General features: G+C 38.1%; 1 protein-coding gene across 4 annotated transcripts in view; it reads left to right on the top strand.

Annotated features, from left to right (window-relative positions):
* BBS9 (Bardet-Biedl syndrome 9) overlaps positions 1-13,871 on the top strand; it is a 506,926-nt gene that overhangs the window by 19,271 nt on the left and 473,784 nt on the right. For all 4 annotated transcript variants that reach the window (XM_017889840.1, XM_017889842.1, XM_017889841.1 and 1 more), the window contains exons 3-4: positions 4,365-4,513; positions 7,260-7,324. The gene's annotated coding sequence lies outside the window, so the exon portion shown is untranslated. The remainder of the gene's footprint in view (positions 1-4,364; positions 4,514-7,259; positions 7,325-13,871) is intronic.

The raw sequence follows: 13,871 nt of genomic DNA, 5'->3' as shown, positions 1-13,871 counted from the left end.
TTTTTAATTTTTCTTCTTCTTCTTCTTCTTTTTTTTTTTTTTTTTATAAGACAGAGTCTCACTCTGTGGCCCAGGCTGGAGTGCAGTGGTGCAATCTTGGCTCACTGCAACCTCCACCTCCCCGGTTCAAGCAGTTCTCCTGCCTTAGCCTCCTAAGTAGCTAGGATTACAGGTGCCTGCCACCATGCCCAGCTAATTTTTGTATTTTTGGTAGAGACAAGGTTTTGCCATGCTGTCCAGTCTGATCTTGAATTCCTGACCTCAGGTGATCCATCTGCCTCGGCCTCCCAAACTGCTGGGATTACAGGCGTAAGCCACCACACCTGGCTTTTCTTTCTTTCTTTTTTTTTTTTTAAATTGAGACAAGGTCTTGCTCTGCTGCCCAGGATGGAGTGCACTGGCATGACCATGGCTCACTGCAGCCTCAACCTCTCAGGTGTGCCCCACCATGCCTGGCTAATTTTTATTTATTTAATTTTTTTGTAGAGACAGTGTCTACTTGTGTTGCCCAGGCTGGTCTTGAACTTCCTGGGCTCAAGTGATCCTCCTGCCTTGGCCTTCCAAAGTGCTGGGATTATCGGCATGAGCCACTGAGCCTGGCCTAAAAGTTATCATGCTCTTTAGCAGCAAGTGGTTCATTAGTGTCTGTGACAAGAGTGGATGCGTAGGCACAGTGGTAATGAAATCTAGGTTTTCAGTGTATGAATGGGGAGTGAGTGGGAGGGGGGGAGAATATTTATGGCTCTTTAAAGAAACTTAGCTGTGAATGGAAGAAGGGAGGAGGATGATTTGGAGGCCATGAAGGGTCGAGGGAAGTGGGAAAAATTCAGTGTAGGATAGAGGGTTTCATTGATGGAGCAGGGACCCAGAGAGGACAGTCAGAGATGAGATCAGGTGTGCAGATGGAAGGTTAATCTTGAACAGATGTGGAAACTTTTTTCCACAGTGATAGAGGAAAGAAGGTAAGAATCTTTACAGATGTAGAGAAATTTGCAGGTCAAGTTGGGAAGTTGAAACAGTAATGTCAGTTGACCTCTACTTTTCTTGTAGGTAATCAGACAGTTAGAGAAGAGTTGCAGGGATCCTGAAATTGCTTTAGAAGAAGCCGAGTAAAACACAGAAAGATTCCTTGTTAATCTTGATAGTACAATTGAAATTGAACACCCCATGCATTTAAAGTGGTACTTACTTTCCTAATTCTCTCAACTCAAGATTCAGACTCTTGAGAGAGATAGTGAGAATGAGGGAGAGAGAGAGGATCTGAATAATACAATTTAGATTATATGCCAACCTGTGGCCTAGAGGGAAAGTTTATTACTAGAATTGGAGTAGAAAGCAAATGAGACTGACTAATGGCTTTTCATTTAATGCCTGCATGTTCATTAATTCCTGGGGAATCCCATATTTAATTGTAGCTTGAAATCTGTGAGAGTCAGACTTATCTGAGATCTGGTTACTATAATAGTCCTGCAAAGTATTTTAATAATCATACATATACATTTTGTTTCAGTGGGTTAGCTTGTTACCTTGTGGACTTGGCCATCCTGACCTCCTCTTATCCCTGAAGATAGGGCTTTATTGACCTATCCATGAGTCTTGGTTATTTAGTGAGTAAAAAGGCAGACAGGATACATGGGAAGCTTAGTGGGGAATATTTTAGGAAGGTTTAAAGGTTTAAGTCTTCTTCAACCCTTCTGGACTCCATTATAACAGTATAATTCCATTCTTCCTGATCAGTGCCTTTACTTTTACTTAAGAAGGCTGAAGAGATTTGTCAAGTCATTTGTTACTGTAATTTAAAACTTAAAGAATCAGTCTCTGAATTAGCTTCTCAGTGGTTAAGCCCCACTATCTGAGTCGTAAGTGGTGAGAAATGTTTCTGCAGAGTACCAAAGACCCTGAGTTTATTCTTTACCCTTAGATGACAATTTTGAGATTTAAACCTATCATTCTTTTGTTTTAAATTATCCAGTGCCCTTCGATAAAGCTATCTTACATGTGGTTTGGTGTTCCTCCTTGTTCAGTTGGCCTGTGGCAGCAGCTTTCCGGTCTACTAGAGTTTCACCTGCAGTGGGCACAGAGTCTCAGATGACTAGAGATGATAACTTGATTAATTGTTCTGTTACAATGTACAGTGCTACTTAACCCCACCTAGAATATGAATGAGAGTGTTCTGTGAAAGGGCATTTATTTAAAGTGACCCCCAAATACTGAAGGAGCTGAGAACCAAAGATTGAGGCAGACAAATCCAGTTTGTCAGTATATGGTGATTTATTAGGTGAACTTATAGGCAGAAATGTCCTGGGCAGTTGCAAGACAGGTAGCTCTCCACACCACAACCCCCAGACCTAGGGCTTGTATCTTGGGGAATAAAAGTATACATGCTCTGGAAAGAATGTGTAGGTGGCTATGAGTGTCACAGCCTATGATATATACAGCAATATCAAGTGCTGTTTTGGAGGAAAGGCAAAACTTAACAATGAATAGGTGTTTCTGCATAAAGAGTAATACATCAACTAGAGATCTTGGAGGAGTTCTTTGACTCGAGTTTGGTCAGGAGTCACATGGCAGATTAGCATTTAAAATAAAGTCACTCTTGTCCCCACAAAGAATCTTACTGTTTTGTACCCCATTTCAGGTCAAGAACCAATTCCCATACTTTGGAGGCCATGGCAGGTAGATGGCTTGAGTCCAGAAGTTTGAGACCAGCCCGGATAACATGTCGAAACCACATCCCTACAAAAAATACAAAAATTAGCTGGGCATGGTGGCACATGCCTGTATTCCCAGCTACTCAGGAGGCTGAGGTGGGAGGATCAATTGAGCCTGGGAGGTTGAGGCTGCAACAGGCTGTGATTGCATCACAGTACTCAAGCCTGGGCAACAGAGTGAGACCCTATCTCAAAGGAAAAAAAAAAAAAAGGAAGAACCAATTCCAAATATGCTTGCATGTTTTCGTGCCTGCAGTTTATTTTTTAGTGCTCATTTCTATATCAGTTATCTTTTATTTTTGGCCACAAGTGGCAAGAAACTGATAAATTTAAGTACAGAAGGTACTGAAATGAATGTAAGATAGCTTTCCCAAATGCAGGCAGAGTTGAACTGAACAAGCCTTTAGTGGGGACAGGAATGGGCATGACACTAGAGACCTTGTAAATCTCCAGTATTGAAGTTCCCAAGATTATACCTTTCTCATAGGGTTATTATGAGGATTTTTTTTTTTTTTCTTGAGATGGAGTCTCGCTCTGTCACCCAGGCTGGAGTACAGTGGCACCATATTGGCTCACTGCAGCCTCCACCTCCCGGATTCCAGCGATTCTCCTGCCTTAGCCTCCTGGGTAGCTGGGATTACAGGTTTACCACCACACCCAGATAATTTTTGTATTTTTAGTAGAGACAGGATTTCAACATGTTGGCCAGACTGGTCTCGAACTCCTGACCTCAGGTGATCCGCCTGCCTCGGCCTCCCAAAGTGCTAGGATTACAGGCCTGAGCCATTGCACCCAGCATTTTTTTTTTTTTTTTTTTCCAGTGACAAGGTCTTGTTCTTTCGCCCAGGCTAGAGTACAGTGGCACGATTATAGCTCACTGCAGCTTTGAACTCCTTGGCTCAAGCAGTCCTTCCACCTCAGCCTCCCAAGTAGCTGGGACTAAAGAGGCATGCCACTGCACCCAGCTTTGCATGGCATTCCCTCTTTGTCTCTGTTCTGTCCTCTTAAAGGACATTAATTGAGTTCGATCACACACCTAATTAACTGTGACCTCATTTTAACTTGATTACATGTGCAAAGACTCTGTTTCCAAATCAGGTCACATTCAGAGGTACCTCGGGTTATGACTTTAACATATCTTTTTTTGGGGGGGGATACAATTTAACTTATAACACCCATTCTATCATTTCCCCTTCTTGTACTTAAGATGAGGCATTGCTAATCAAGGCACTCTATCTAGTGACGACTCACAATCCTTTTTAATACAGTGTTTTCAACAGCCATAACCAGTTATAGAGTTGACCTCTATGATGGAATCAGTTTACAACATTGTACTAGTCCTTTGATAAAGGGGCTTGCTTTGATTGAGTTAAATTGTGACTTCGATACCAAATAAAGGTTTAGGAAAAAATGCAATATGTTAGTACATTTGAGTGTAGGGATGTAAAGCTATTTATGAAAGCTCGTGTGTTATTAAAATAAGTACACTTTAATTATACCTTCTTTGACAGAGTGGCCTTTGTATATAAAGCAAGACTGAATTCTTTTAATTTTAGATTTATCTTTTACACATTAGAAAGCTTATTTCTTAAGAGATTTGCTAATGTTTGTTTCTTCCTCTTTTTTTTTTTTTTTTTTAAAAACTCTCTACAGATAAAATAATTGTGGGTAGCTTTATGGGATACCTAAGGATCTTTAGCCCCATCCTACAAAACAGGAGATGGAGCTCAAGCTGAAGATTTGCTTCTAGAAGTGGATCTACGAGATCCAGTACTTCAAGTGGAAGTAGGAAAGTTTGTTTCGTAAGTAAGCCCACTAATTCTGGTATTTTACTTGGAGTATGTCAATCCTTTGCTGGGTCACTTTTGTGCATTTTTCAAAGAAGACCATCCATGAATTAAATATATTTTCTGGATATTGTCACCTAGGTGTTTCTCATGTATGGCATGCATTTTATGTGAAAGCTATACATTTAAGATATAATAATTTAGGGTCTTTTAATAGTAATAGACTTAAGATGCCTGTCATTATCAGAAGCTTAAAGACAAAGAGATAAGCTTTTGAAAATAACCAAATAAAGAAATAAATAAGAAGTATCTACTTATTTAAAGTTATGTAAGTGTCCATTTATAATCAGATGAAATAGCAGATAACCATTACTTTTTGGTTCATAGCGTTGAGGTTTTAAAATGAATACTTATTTGGGGTAGAGAGGCCCTATGGTTTCTTGAAAGAAGTCAGTTCAACCTACAAAGTAAGTCTTCCCCTACAAGAGCTTTGTTTCAAAGTACTTTATTCTTAAATCTAATTTATTTTAGAAAAACATTTATTAGTTTGAACTTTGGGTAATATGTCTGCTTTTTATTTACTGATTATATTGCTGATCCTCTTAGTTTCATACACAAACTGTCTTATAATTAAGCTTGTATTTCTTAATCGTTGAAAAATATGATGAACACTTATCAAGTAGCCAGAGTTGGTTTGCCTCCTCTTTTTGAGCTCCCTTTTGCTTTTTAAATCTGGGCAGTGCCCTAAGCTCTGGATTTTGGCATTCTGCATTTGTTTATCATAATTTATTGGCCCCAGGGGCCATTTAGTCAGGGCCCTAACTCCTGCTTGAAAACCAAACAACCACTCACCCTCTTCTAGTGATATGTTTTATTCTGTTGGGAAGCTGTAGCTTAGATGCTTTAGGCCAGGATATGAGATGAGACTTTTATGCTTTGTGACTGATGTGGTTGGTAAATATCTACTCCATTTAAAAGCAGATGATGATTAAGTGCCCATCATGTACCTAGGACATATTAGATGTGATGGATTTACAAAGTAAGGAGACAAAAGCATTCTTCCCTCTAAAAACTGTTTTTACCTTACCATTAAAAAAACTGAAACACAACCAATAAACTTTCTGTATAGTAGTCTTTAAGTCTAGCCCTCATCTATGTGATCGCATTGGAAGGGGAGGAAGTTAACGTTAATAAGTAGATAGTATACTAGGCCTTTCTGTGACATCATGCTCTTTTCCTGAGCATGATGGAAAACTCGTTTTGAATGTCCAGGGCACATATACAAAATTTCCAAAGGTGATACTGATTATGTGATAGTCATGTATATTTGCATTTTCTACTAGTAGAGCAAATTATGAGTATATATTAATTGTAACAATGTTTTACAGATGTTATCTAATAAGATTCTTATTTCTAAATAAGATACTAACACTCTGAAAGTTTAAATGATCATATATACAGTAAGGTGCAGAGTCAGAACCCCCATCTAGGTCTGCAGACTTCGATTATAGTCCTTGCAATTTAGAACAGAGTCTGTATAGGGGTTGCACACTGGAGGCCTGCTTGTACATGTGAGCCTGCTCTGTATTGTATTGTATTTCGAGATGGAGTTTCACTCTCATCACCCAGACTGGAGTGCAATGGCACGATCTCAGCTTACTGCAATCTCCGCTTCCCAGATTCAAGCAATTCTCCTGCCTCAGCCTCCCAAGTAGCTGGGACTGCAGGCACGTGCCACCATGCCTGGCTAATTTTTGTATTTTTAGTAGAGATGGGATTTCACCATGTTGGCCAGGTTGGTCTCGAACTTCTGACCTCAGGAGATCCACCCCCTTCAGCCTCCCAAAGTGCTGGGATTACAGGTATGAGCCACTACACCTGGCTACCTGCTTAGTATTTTAAATTTAAAAGAGCTGTCAACATTTAAGAACCAAGAGATTTCACATAAAACCCCTGCTTTCTGGCTTTTCTTGAAAAGTGTGGGGCTCTGGCCACAAGCCCAGAACCAAGTAATAGCCACCTCCTTTAGTCTGGTCTCAGTCTCCAGTTAATCACAGCCATTTACACCCTTTACTCATTAACAACCCCTGGCTTGATCCTTGAAAACTGAATTTAGGATCTCTAGACTGTGCCATGCTACTGTTTCTGGAAACCACTTGAGATAGGCTGGGAATCGTAGTGGTGATATTGGTAGTTTATTTCTATTTGAGATTTAGTCCAAATGGAAATATTTTCAATACTTTTAATAAAATTTCAGAGATGGAAGTGATATATATGCTACTTCTAACAATGGTTGGTGTTTTGTGATGTTTTAACCTTTACAGGATGCTTTCACATTATTTTATTTCATTTCACTGAACCTCTTATTTTTCATGAGAAATAGGCTCAGGGAGATTTAAGTGACTTGCCCAAAGTCACAGGTGAATTAGTCAGAAAGCCAGGACTAGAACTTGGATTTCTTTATTGAAAGAAATAGCACTTAGGGAGAGACCTGAGATCTGACTTTTTCTTGGAAGCTCTGTTGGCTTCAATCTGAAGGCAGTGTCTTGAGGCAGAGTACTTGAGCCTCTGGGGTTGTCAGATTGGTTGTTTATCGTTATATTTATTTTCAGTTATCTGAAAATATTAGAATGTTATCTAATGAATTGTTTTGTTTACTCACAGTGGCTGTGGTTATGAGATGTTTTGAAATTATTTTACAACTTTTGGTTATATCTAAAACTAATATTGGAAAACTTTAAAAACTTTCTCTGTTTTTCAGAGGTACTGAAATGCTACATTTGGCTGTGTTACATTCTAGAAAACTTTGTGTCTACTCTGTCTCAGGTAAGAAACATTTTTACCAATGTAGAATTTATATTACAAATTGGGCTTAATGTTATATAAGAATAGATATTCCCTAGTGCCAACTTGGTAGAGAACACAAAACATTTAGATGAATATTTTCTTGTCTTGGTTAGCATTTTTTCATTTTTCATTTATTCTTTCAGATACTTAGACTATTACATTTTCATGGTCTACCGTTTCTGTGTATACGTATCTTTCTAGCAGAGGATTCTTCTTAATCACCTGCCTCTCCAGAATTGTTTCCAGGATTGGCTGTGACTAATATAGGCCAATTCTGGGTACTTAGGACACTTGAGTCTTAAGAAATGTTCTACAATAATGAAATTGATTAGATGCTAAGTCATAGTGGTTTGAAGTACATTTTCTTTGGTGAACCTCAAGTATTTTCTCTTTACAGTTCCAATTTCTTGGTTTTTGGTTGTCTTCACTTAGTCAGGCTTCATCAGGTTTTATTCTCTGACATGGTTCTGTGGGTACAAGTATAGTATGTGGTTTGGTTTTTATTAAAATTATAGTATGTGGTTTGGTTTTCATTATATTTTATTTTGGTCTTTATTAAATGTAAGATATAACTTAAAAATTTTTATTTCAGTTATTAGGTAAGTTTAGTTCAAGTGGAGAGTTATTTTAATGGATGTCAGTGTTAGGGACATTTTTTTATGGGTATGAGAAATCTAAGTGTCTGTGAGGCTATTCCTTATACCAGAGATCCTCTCCTTTGGAGCTTGCTGTAAATGTTAGCTTCTAGGATTTGGATTTCTCAGACTTATTCTCTTGATTTGGGCTTTCTTTGTATTTTGCTTTCAATTTGAGTAATGATGCATATTTACTCACTGAATTGGAAATTCTTAGGCAATCTCTTTTCAGGGTGAAGATCTTTTAGATTTCTAAGGCAGGCTTGCTAACCTGGTGTGGTGTGTGGTAGACATCCAGTAAATACTTGTTGAATAAATGAATGAACAAATTTCTGGGTAGTGCTGAGGTAACTGACAGTGACTTTCTTTATTATTCTTCACCATGTGCTGTTTTCGTCCCCTTCTCTGTTACACTATCATTTTATTTCCCACTCTGTTTATGTCAGAGGCCTGATAAAGTGTGCTGTCATTGATTTTATGGTAAAGGACATGGTTTCATGTTGCTCCTCCTAGTGACAGGTCATTTATTTAGTTTGCCAGAATAAATGGAGAAGGTATTATCATACGGTGTACGTTACTTTATTGCATGGGTCTAGTTGTTCCTCTGTTTTGACCGTAAGCCTGTTATTTTCTAAGTGGGATACACAGGCAACGGAGGAGAACTTGCCTACAGTTATAGTTACCCAGAATACTTCTTTGGAAATTAGTTCCTTCTGAAGGCTCCATGGGGGGTGCTAAGCAGGGCAGAGAGGAGGATATCTTAGAAACTAGAAATTCGATTAGACACTAGGCCTTCCCTGGTCCTGCTCAAACTATGGGCCAGAAAGACAGACACCTCTGGAGTTCCACTGGGGCTTAGAGCACAGACAAGGGATAAAATGTGTACTTATCAAAAAAACCCACTGAAAGAAACTGGCATAGTAGGTGACAATTTGTTTATGGCACATTGGTATCCTCCTTCAAGTAAGTGTTGAAAAAGAAAGTTATTTGCTATGGGAATGGTGATATTATTGATCTTTTATTCTTTGTGTTCATTTAAAAGCTTTGTATTCTCTGGGCACCAAGAATTGTCCAAACTACATTCTCTTTTGCCCCACCTCACTTCCCTTCTGTCTCTCATTTCTTCAGCCTCTTTTGATATTTGTGGGCTGACAATTTGTATATTTTTCCTGGCTTGGCTTAAACTGAGAAGCATGGGAAGTTAATGCTTTTGTTCTCTTGAATATGTTTCTTGAAGTTCCAGACTGAACTTTTACCTAGCTTTTACTGTAACAGGGGAAGCACAAATATTTTCTAATTTAAGTGAAACCACTAGTGTCAGCAGACAAACGTGTGAGCTGAACTTGACATCCTTTTCTTCAACTGCTCCCTTCTCAAATATTTTTTGTTTTCTAAAAAAGATTTGAGGCAAACTAGAGGAGACCTTCTAAGGTCAGTCTCCTGGACATACCTAACAACCCTTAATAGTCAGAGGCTATTTTGCTAACTTCTTTTTGGTGGGTTATGTGTCATCAAATGTATGCTGAATACAGAGAAAAAGCAGGGTCTTGCTGACCTGAAGTTGGCCTATCTTATCATACTCTGGTGAAGAGAAAGTATCACATGCCATCTCAGATTTCTTTCTGATGGGCTTCAGTTTCTGAATAAATGGTTACAGATGTGTGAGTGTAAGCCATACTGATTATGTTGTTTTCAATATTATTTTCCAAAAAAATGTGTACTTCTCAAGAAGCATTTACTAAGCATCTGACATATTTATAGAATTTTAATGGTTTCCATGAGGAGGGCAAAAAAGATGTGGTTCTTTACTTTTGACAGGCTTATGTAATCTAACTTGGTTATTTAGCGCAGTACACCTTTACTTAATCTGTAATGGCTTTGCGTTTAACGTCCTTAGATTGCTCAGCAGTTACCTGAAATTGCACTGAAAACTGTTGTCAAAGTGACCTTTGATTTTCCAGAGAATTTTTTTGGTTTAAATCAGATCTTGTTTAAGTAAGGCCTGTTGCATAAATGTTTGAATATTCATGTATTTTCTAATGGAAACTTTATAATAATTTTATGTAGACTATAATCGCATATGCTATATTCAGTCCATATATCCCAAGGTAAAACCTATGTAAATAATTTTAATATTATGTCACTGATGCCTTTTTAGGGAGAAAATGGTCAGAAATATTAGATTTCCAAATACTTATTTTATTCCAAGGTAGTTATCTAAGGAAAATTGTCTTTTTCTCCATAGTTGCATTATTAAGTTTTAAAGTGCTATTACCTGAAATTTAAGATGTATCAATGAATTTGGAGTTTTTACACAAAGCCTAATGTCATTTCATGCCAAGTTTGTTTAAATATTGGCTGCTGACACCTATGTTCCTTGACATGAGTTCCTAATGTTCCTGCTTGCATTTTGGCTAGCAGGCATGTATATAAGTGCTTTTCTTATTCAGAGGGATTGATCTGGTTGTAGATGTTGTTGAAAGAAAAACCTTAGTCAAATGAAATTTAACAGTTTAATTGAGCAAAGAATGATTTGTGAATTGGGCAGCCTCTTGAACCGTAGTAGGCTCAGAGAGACTCCACCGGAACCAAATGGTAGAAGATGATATATAGACAGAAAAAGGAAAGTGACAGACAGAAATAGGGTAAGTGATATACAGAAAATAGAATGAGGTACAGAAACAGTCAGCTTGGTTACAACTTGATGTTTACCTTATTTGAACATGGTTTGAACAATTGGCCTCCTTTGGCGAAAACTTAGTGATTGGCACAAGAGTAGGTTACAGTCTATTTATACCTCCGTTTAGGTTATAGTTCACTATGTACAGAGAAACCTTTCGGCTGAACTTAAAATATGTAAGGAGGCAGCTTTAGGCTAAACTTGATTTAACAATTTTCCCCTCTTGGTCATCCTCTCAATTTTCAGAGATTGACCACAACTAGTCATTGATGTCACCATCACCATCGTAAATGTTCTTATTTCATCTCAAAACCCACTGGGAAATAGCAGAACAGTGGGTTTTGTAAGGTCAGAACAAGGAATTCAGGTTTTTTTTTTTTTTTTTTTTTTTTTTTGTAAAGGTTAGAGTAGAGGGTACTTCCTTATGCTGGAATGTCCTGTTTATAGGAAAAAAACAAAATCTGGTCTGTTCTAGGGTCTATGTGTTTCCTTGAGATATTAGTTTGATTGTGTCGCATTTAGCATGAGTGACTTCATTTTGTTTTGGTCTTGTCTGTTGGGACCTAGTGCATGAGCTTAGTCCAAAACAATGGCCTTCCATAATTTTATTTTGAAATTTTCCTCTTTTAGTCAGGTTCTCACATAGGTGAGTGTGACCAAAACTTAGGGCCTTAATTCTACTCTCAGTTAACATCAATTTTGGGTTTCTGATCTCAGGATGTCATTCATAGGTTACAGTGCCCTCATGGTCACATATCTTTTTAAGCTCTTGTCCTTCTAGTTGAAGAGAGATCATGTGGCACTCTAGAGATGGCTGCATGCAAACATTTAAAACTTTTGAGAGAATGTAGCACACTAGGGAGATTACTATTTTGACTATCAGAAGGATAATACCTAGAGTTTGGAACATGCTTCTTAGCCAGGGTCCCCATGAACCAAACCAACTAAAATTAAATAGATCAAAGAATGAGCTAGAAAAAGAGTCTGTTCGTTTTAAATAAAGTCTCTTCCTTAGTCCTCTACAGCTGAATTTCTGTAATGCCCAATGTGATGCATTTCTCCATGGTCAACAAGAAATGCCAGCAAGTGCACAGATACTGCTGTTTAGCCAGTAAGTAATCTAGAGCAGTTCTATTATTTAGCGTAACTTTCATAAGAGAATATAAAGTCCGTTATGTGACTGTAGCCTTTAGGGTAGAATCTGCTATAAAGCCTATCATGAGGGATAAATTTCTAATCATTACCTCATTTACTTCAAACCATGGAAAAGGAGACCTAACAAATGATGCCTATTTAGAAGAATGAAGACTTATTGGAAATGTTCTCTTTAACCTATGATGGAGGTTAAGAGGAGTGGACCAGTGTCCTGTTTCTGACTGATTATGAGGCAACAAATGTGTCATTAAAATTTCTCACCTTCTCACCTGCATTAGGCCTTCATCTTTTATTTATTGCGGCATAAGATTATCCATGTATAAGGCTGGCTGCAAAATCCCTCACAAATGAAAGTATACCCTGTGAATGCACACAATAGACCCTCTTTTCACTTCTATTGTTCATGGAAGCATAAGCAAAAAAAAATAGGTAAAACTCTCCTGATAGCAGAGAAGTCTTGATCCGTGATCTTGAGAAAAAGCTGTCTGTATCATGGATGCCATCTTCTTCTGGGGAAAAACTTTCCTGTTTAGCTTTACTTTAAGATTTCCAATGTGTGTACAGTTCCAAGAGTGGAGGGGCCCTTTTAAGTTGTGAGATTATTAGCTCAAAATTTCAAGGTCACAAAGTTTTGCTGCAATGTAGATGTCAAGGGCAGCCTTTCTCTGGTATTCTCAGAAGATTCAATCTTGGGTTCTAGACTTTGAAGAGGTTGATTTTCCTCAGTAAGTGGACTGAGAAGGGCTTTCTTTACCTGGTGAAAATATACTTTGACAAATAGAGCTAATGTTATAACATCAGCCCTCTTGCATGGGAAAGCTTTTATACAACCAGAAAACATGCATTGAAAATGACAATTGAATGAAATCTTTCTATAAATGTTTAAATGGCTCATCAGCTAGCAGAAATGTACCTGAAATTTTGGTTGTTTTTCCAGGAATATGGGTTTCACAAAGCAAACATTGGTTGTAAACTATTTTAGCAATATGGAACAGTCACCACACCAATTAATACCTTTTTTAAAAATTTAAGTTCTGGGGTACATGTACACAACGTGCAGGTTTGTGTTATAGGTATACATGTGCCATGTTGGTTTGCTGCACCCATTAACTTGTCATTTACATTAGGTATTTCTCCTAATGCTATCCCTCCCCCTACCCCCCACCCCATGACAGGCCCCAGTATGTGATGTTCCTGCCCTGTGTCCAAGTGTTCTCATTGTTCAATTCCCACTTACGAGTGAGAACATGCAGTGTTTGGTTTCCTGTCCTTGTGATAGTTTGCTCAGAATGATGGTTTCCAGCTTCATCCATGTCCCTGCAAAGGACATGAACTCATCCCTTTTTATGACTGCGTAGTATTCCATGGTGTATATGGGCCACATTTTGTTGATCCACTCTATTATTGTTGGACATTTGGGTTGGTTCCAAGTCTTTGCTATTGTGAATAGTGCTGCAGAAAATACATGTGTACATGTGTCTTTATAGTAGCATGATTTATAATCCTTTGGGTATATACCCAGTAATGGGATCACTGGGTCAAATGGTATTTCTAGTTCCGGATCCTTGAGGAATTGCCACACTGTCTTCCACAATGGTTGAACTAGTTTACAGTCCCACCAACAGTGTAAAACTGTTCCTGTTTCTTCACATCCTCTCCAGTATCTGTTGCTTCCTGACTTTTTAATGATCGTCATTCTAACTGGTGTGAGATGGTATCTCATTGTGGTTTTGATTTGCATTTCTCTGATGGCCAGTGATGATGAGCATTTTTTCATGTGTCTGTTGGCTGCATAGATGTCTTCTTTTGAGAAGTGTCTGTTCATATTCTTTGACCACTTTTTGGTGGGGTTGTTTGTTTTTTTCTTGTAAATTTGTTTAAGTTCTTTGTAGATTCTGGATATTAGTGCTTTGTCAGATGGGTAGATTGCAAAAATTTTCTGCCATTCTGTAGGTTGCCTGTTCACTCTGATGGTAGTTTCTTTCGCTGTGCAGAAGCTTTTTAGTTTAATTAGATCTCATTTGTCAATTTTGACTTTTGTTGCCATTGCTTTTGG

This window comes from Rhinopithecus bieti, unplaced genomic scaffold (assembly GCF_001698545.2).
Source record: "Rhinopithecus bieti isolate Rb0 unplaced genomic scaffold, ASM169854v2 scaffold_19617, whole genome shotgun sequence".
Classification (NCBI taxonomy): Eukaryota; Metazoa; Chordata; class Mammalia; order Primates; family Cercopithecidae; genus Rhinopithecus; species Rhinopithecus bieti.
Note: the sequence above shows the minus strand (reverse complement) of the source record. Positions and strands in the feature narration are given on the sequence as shown.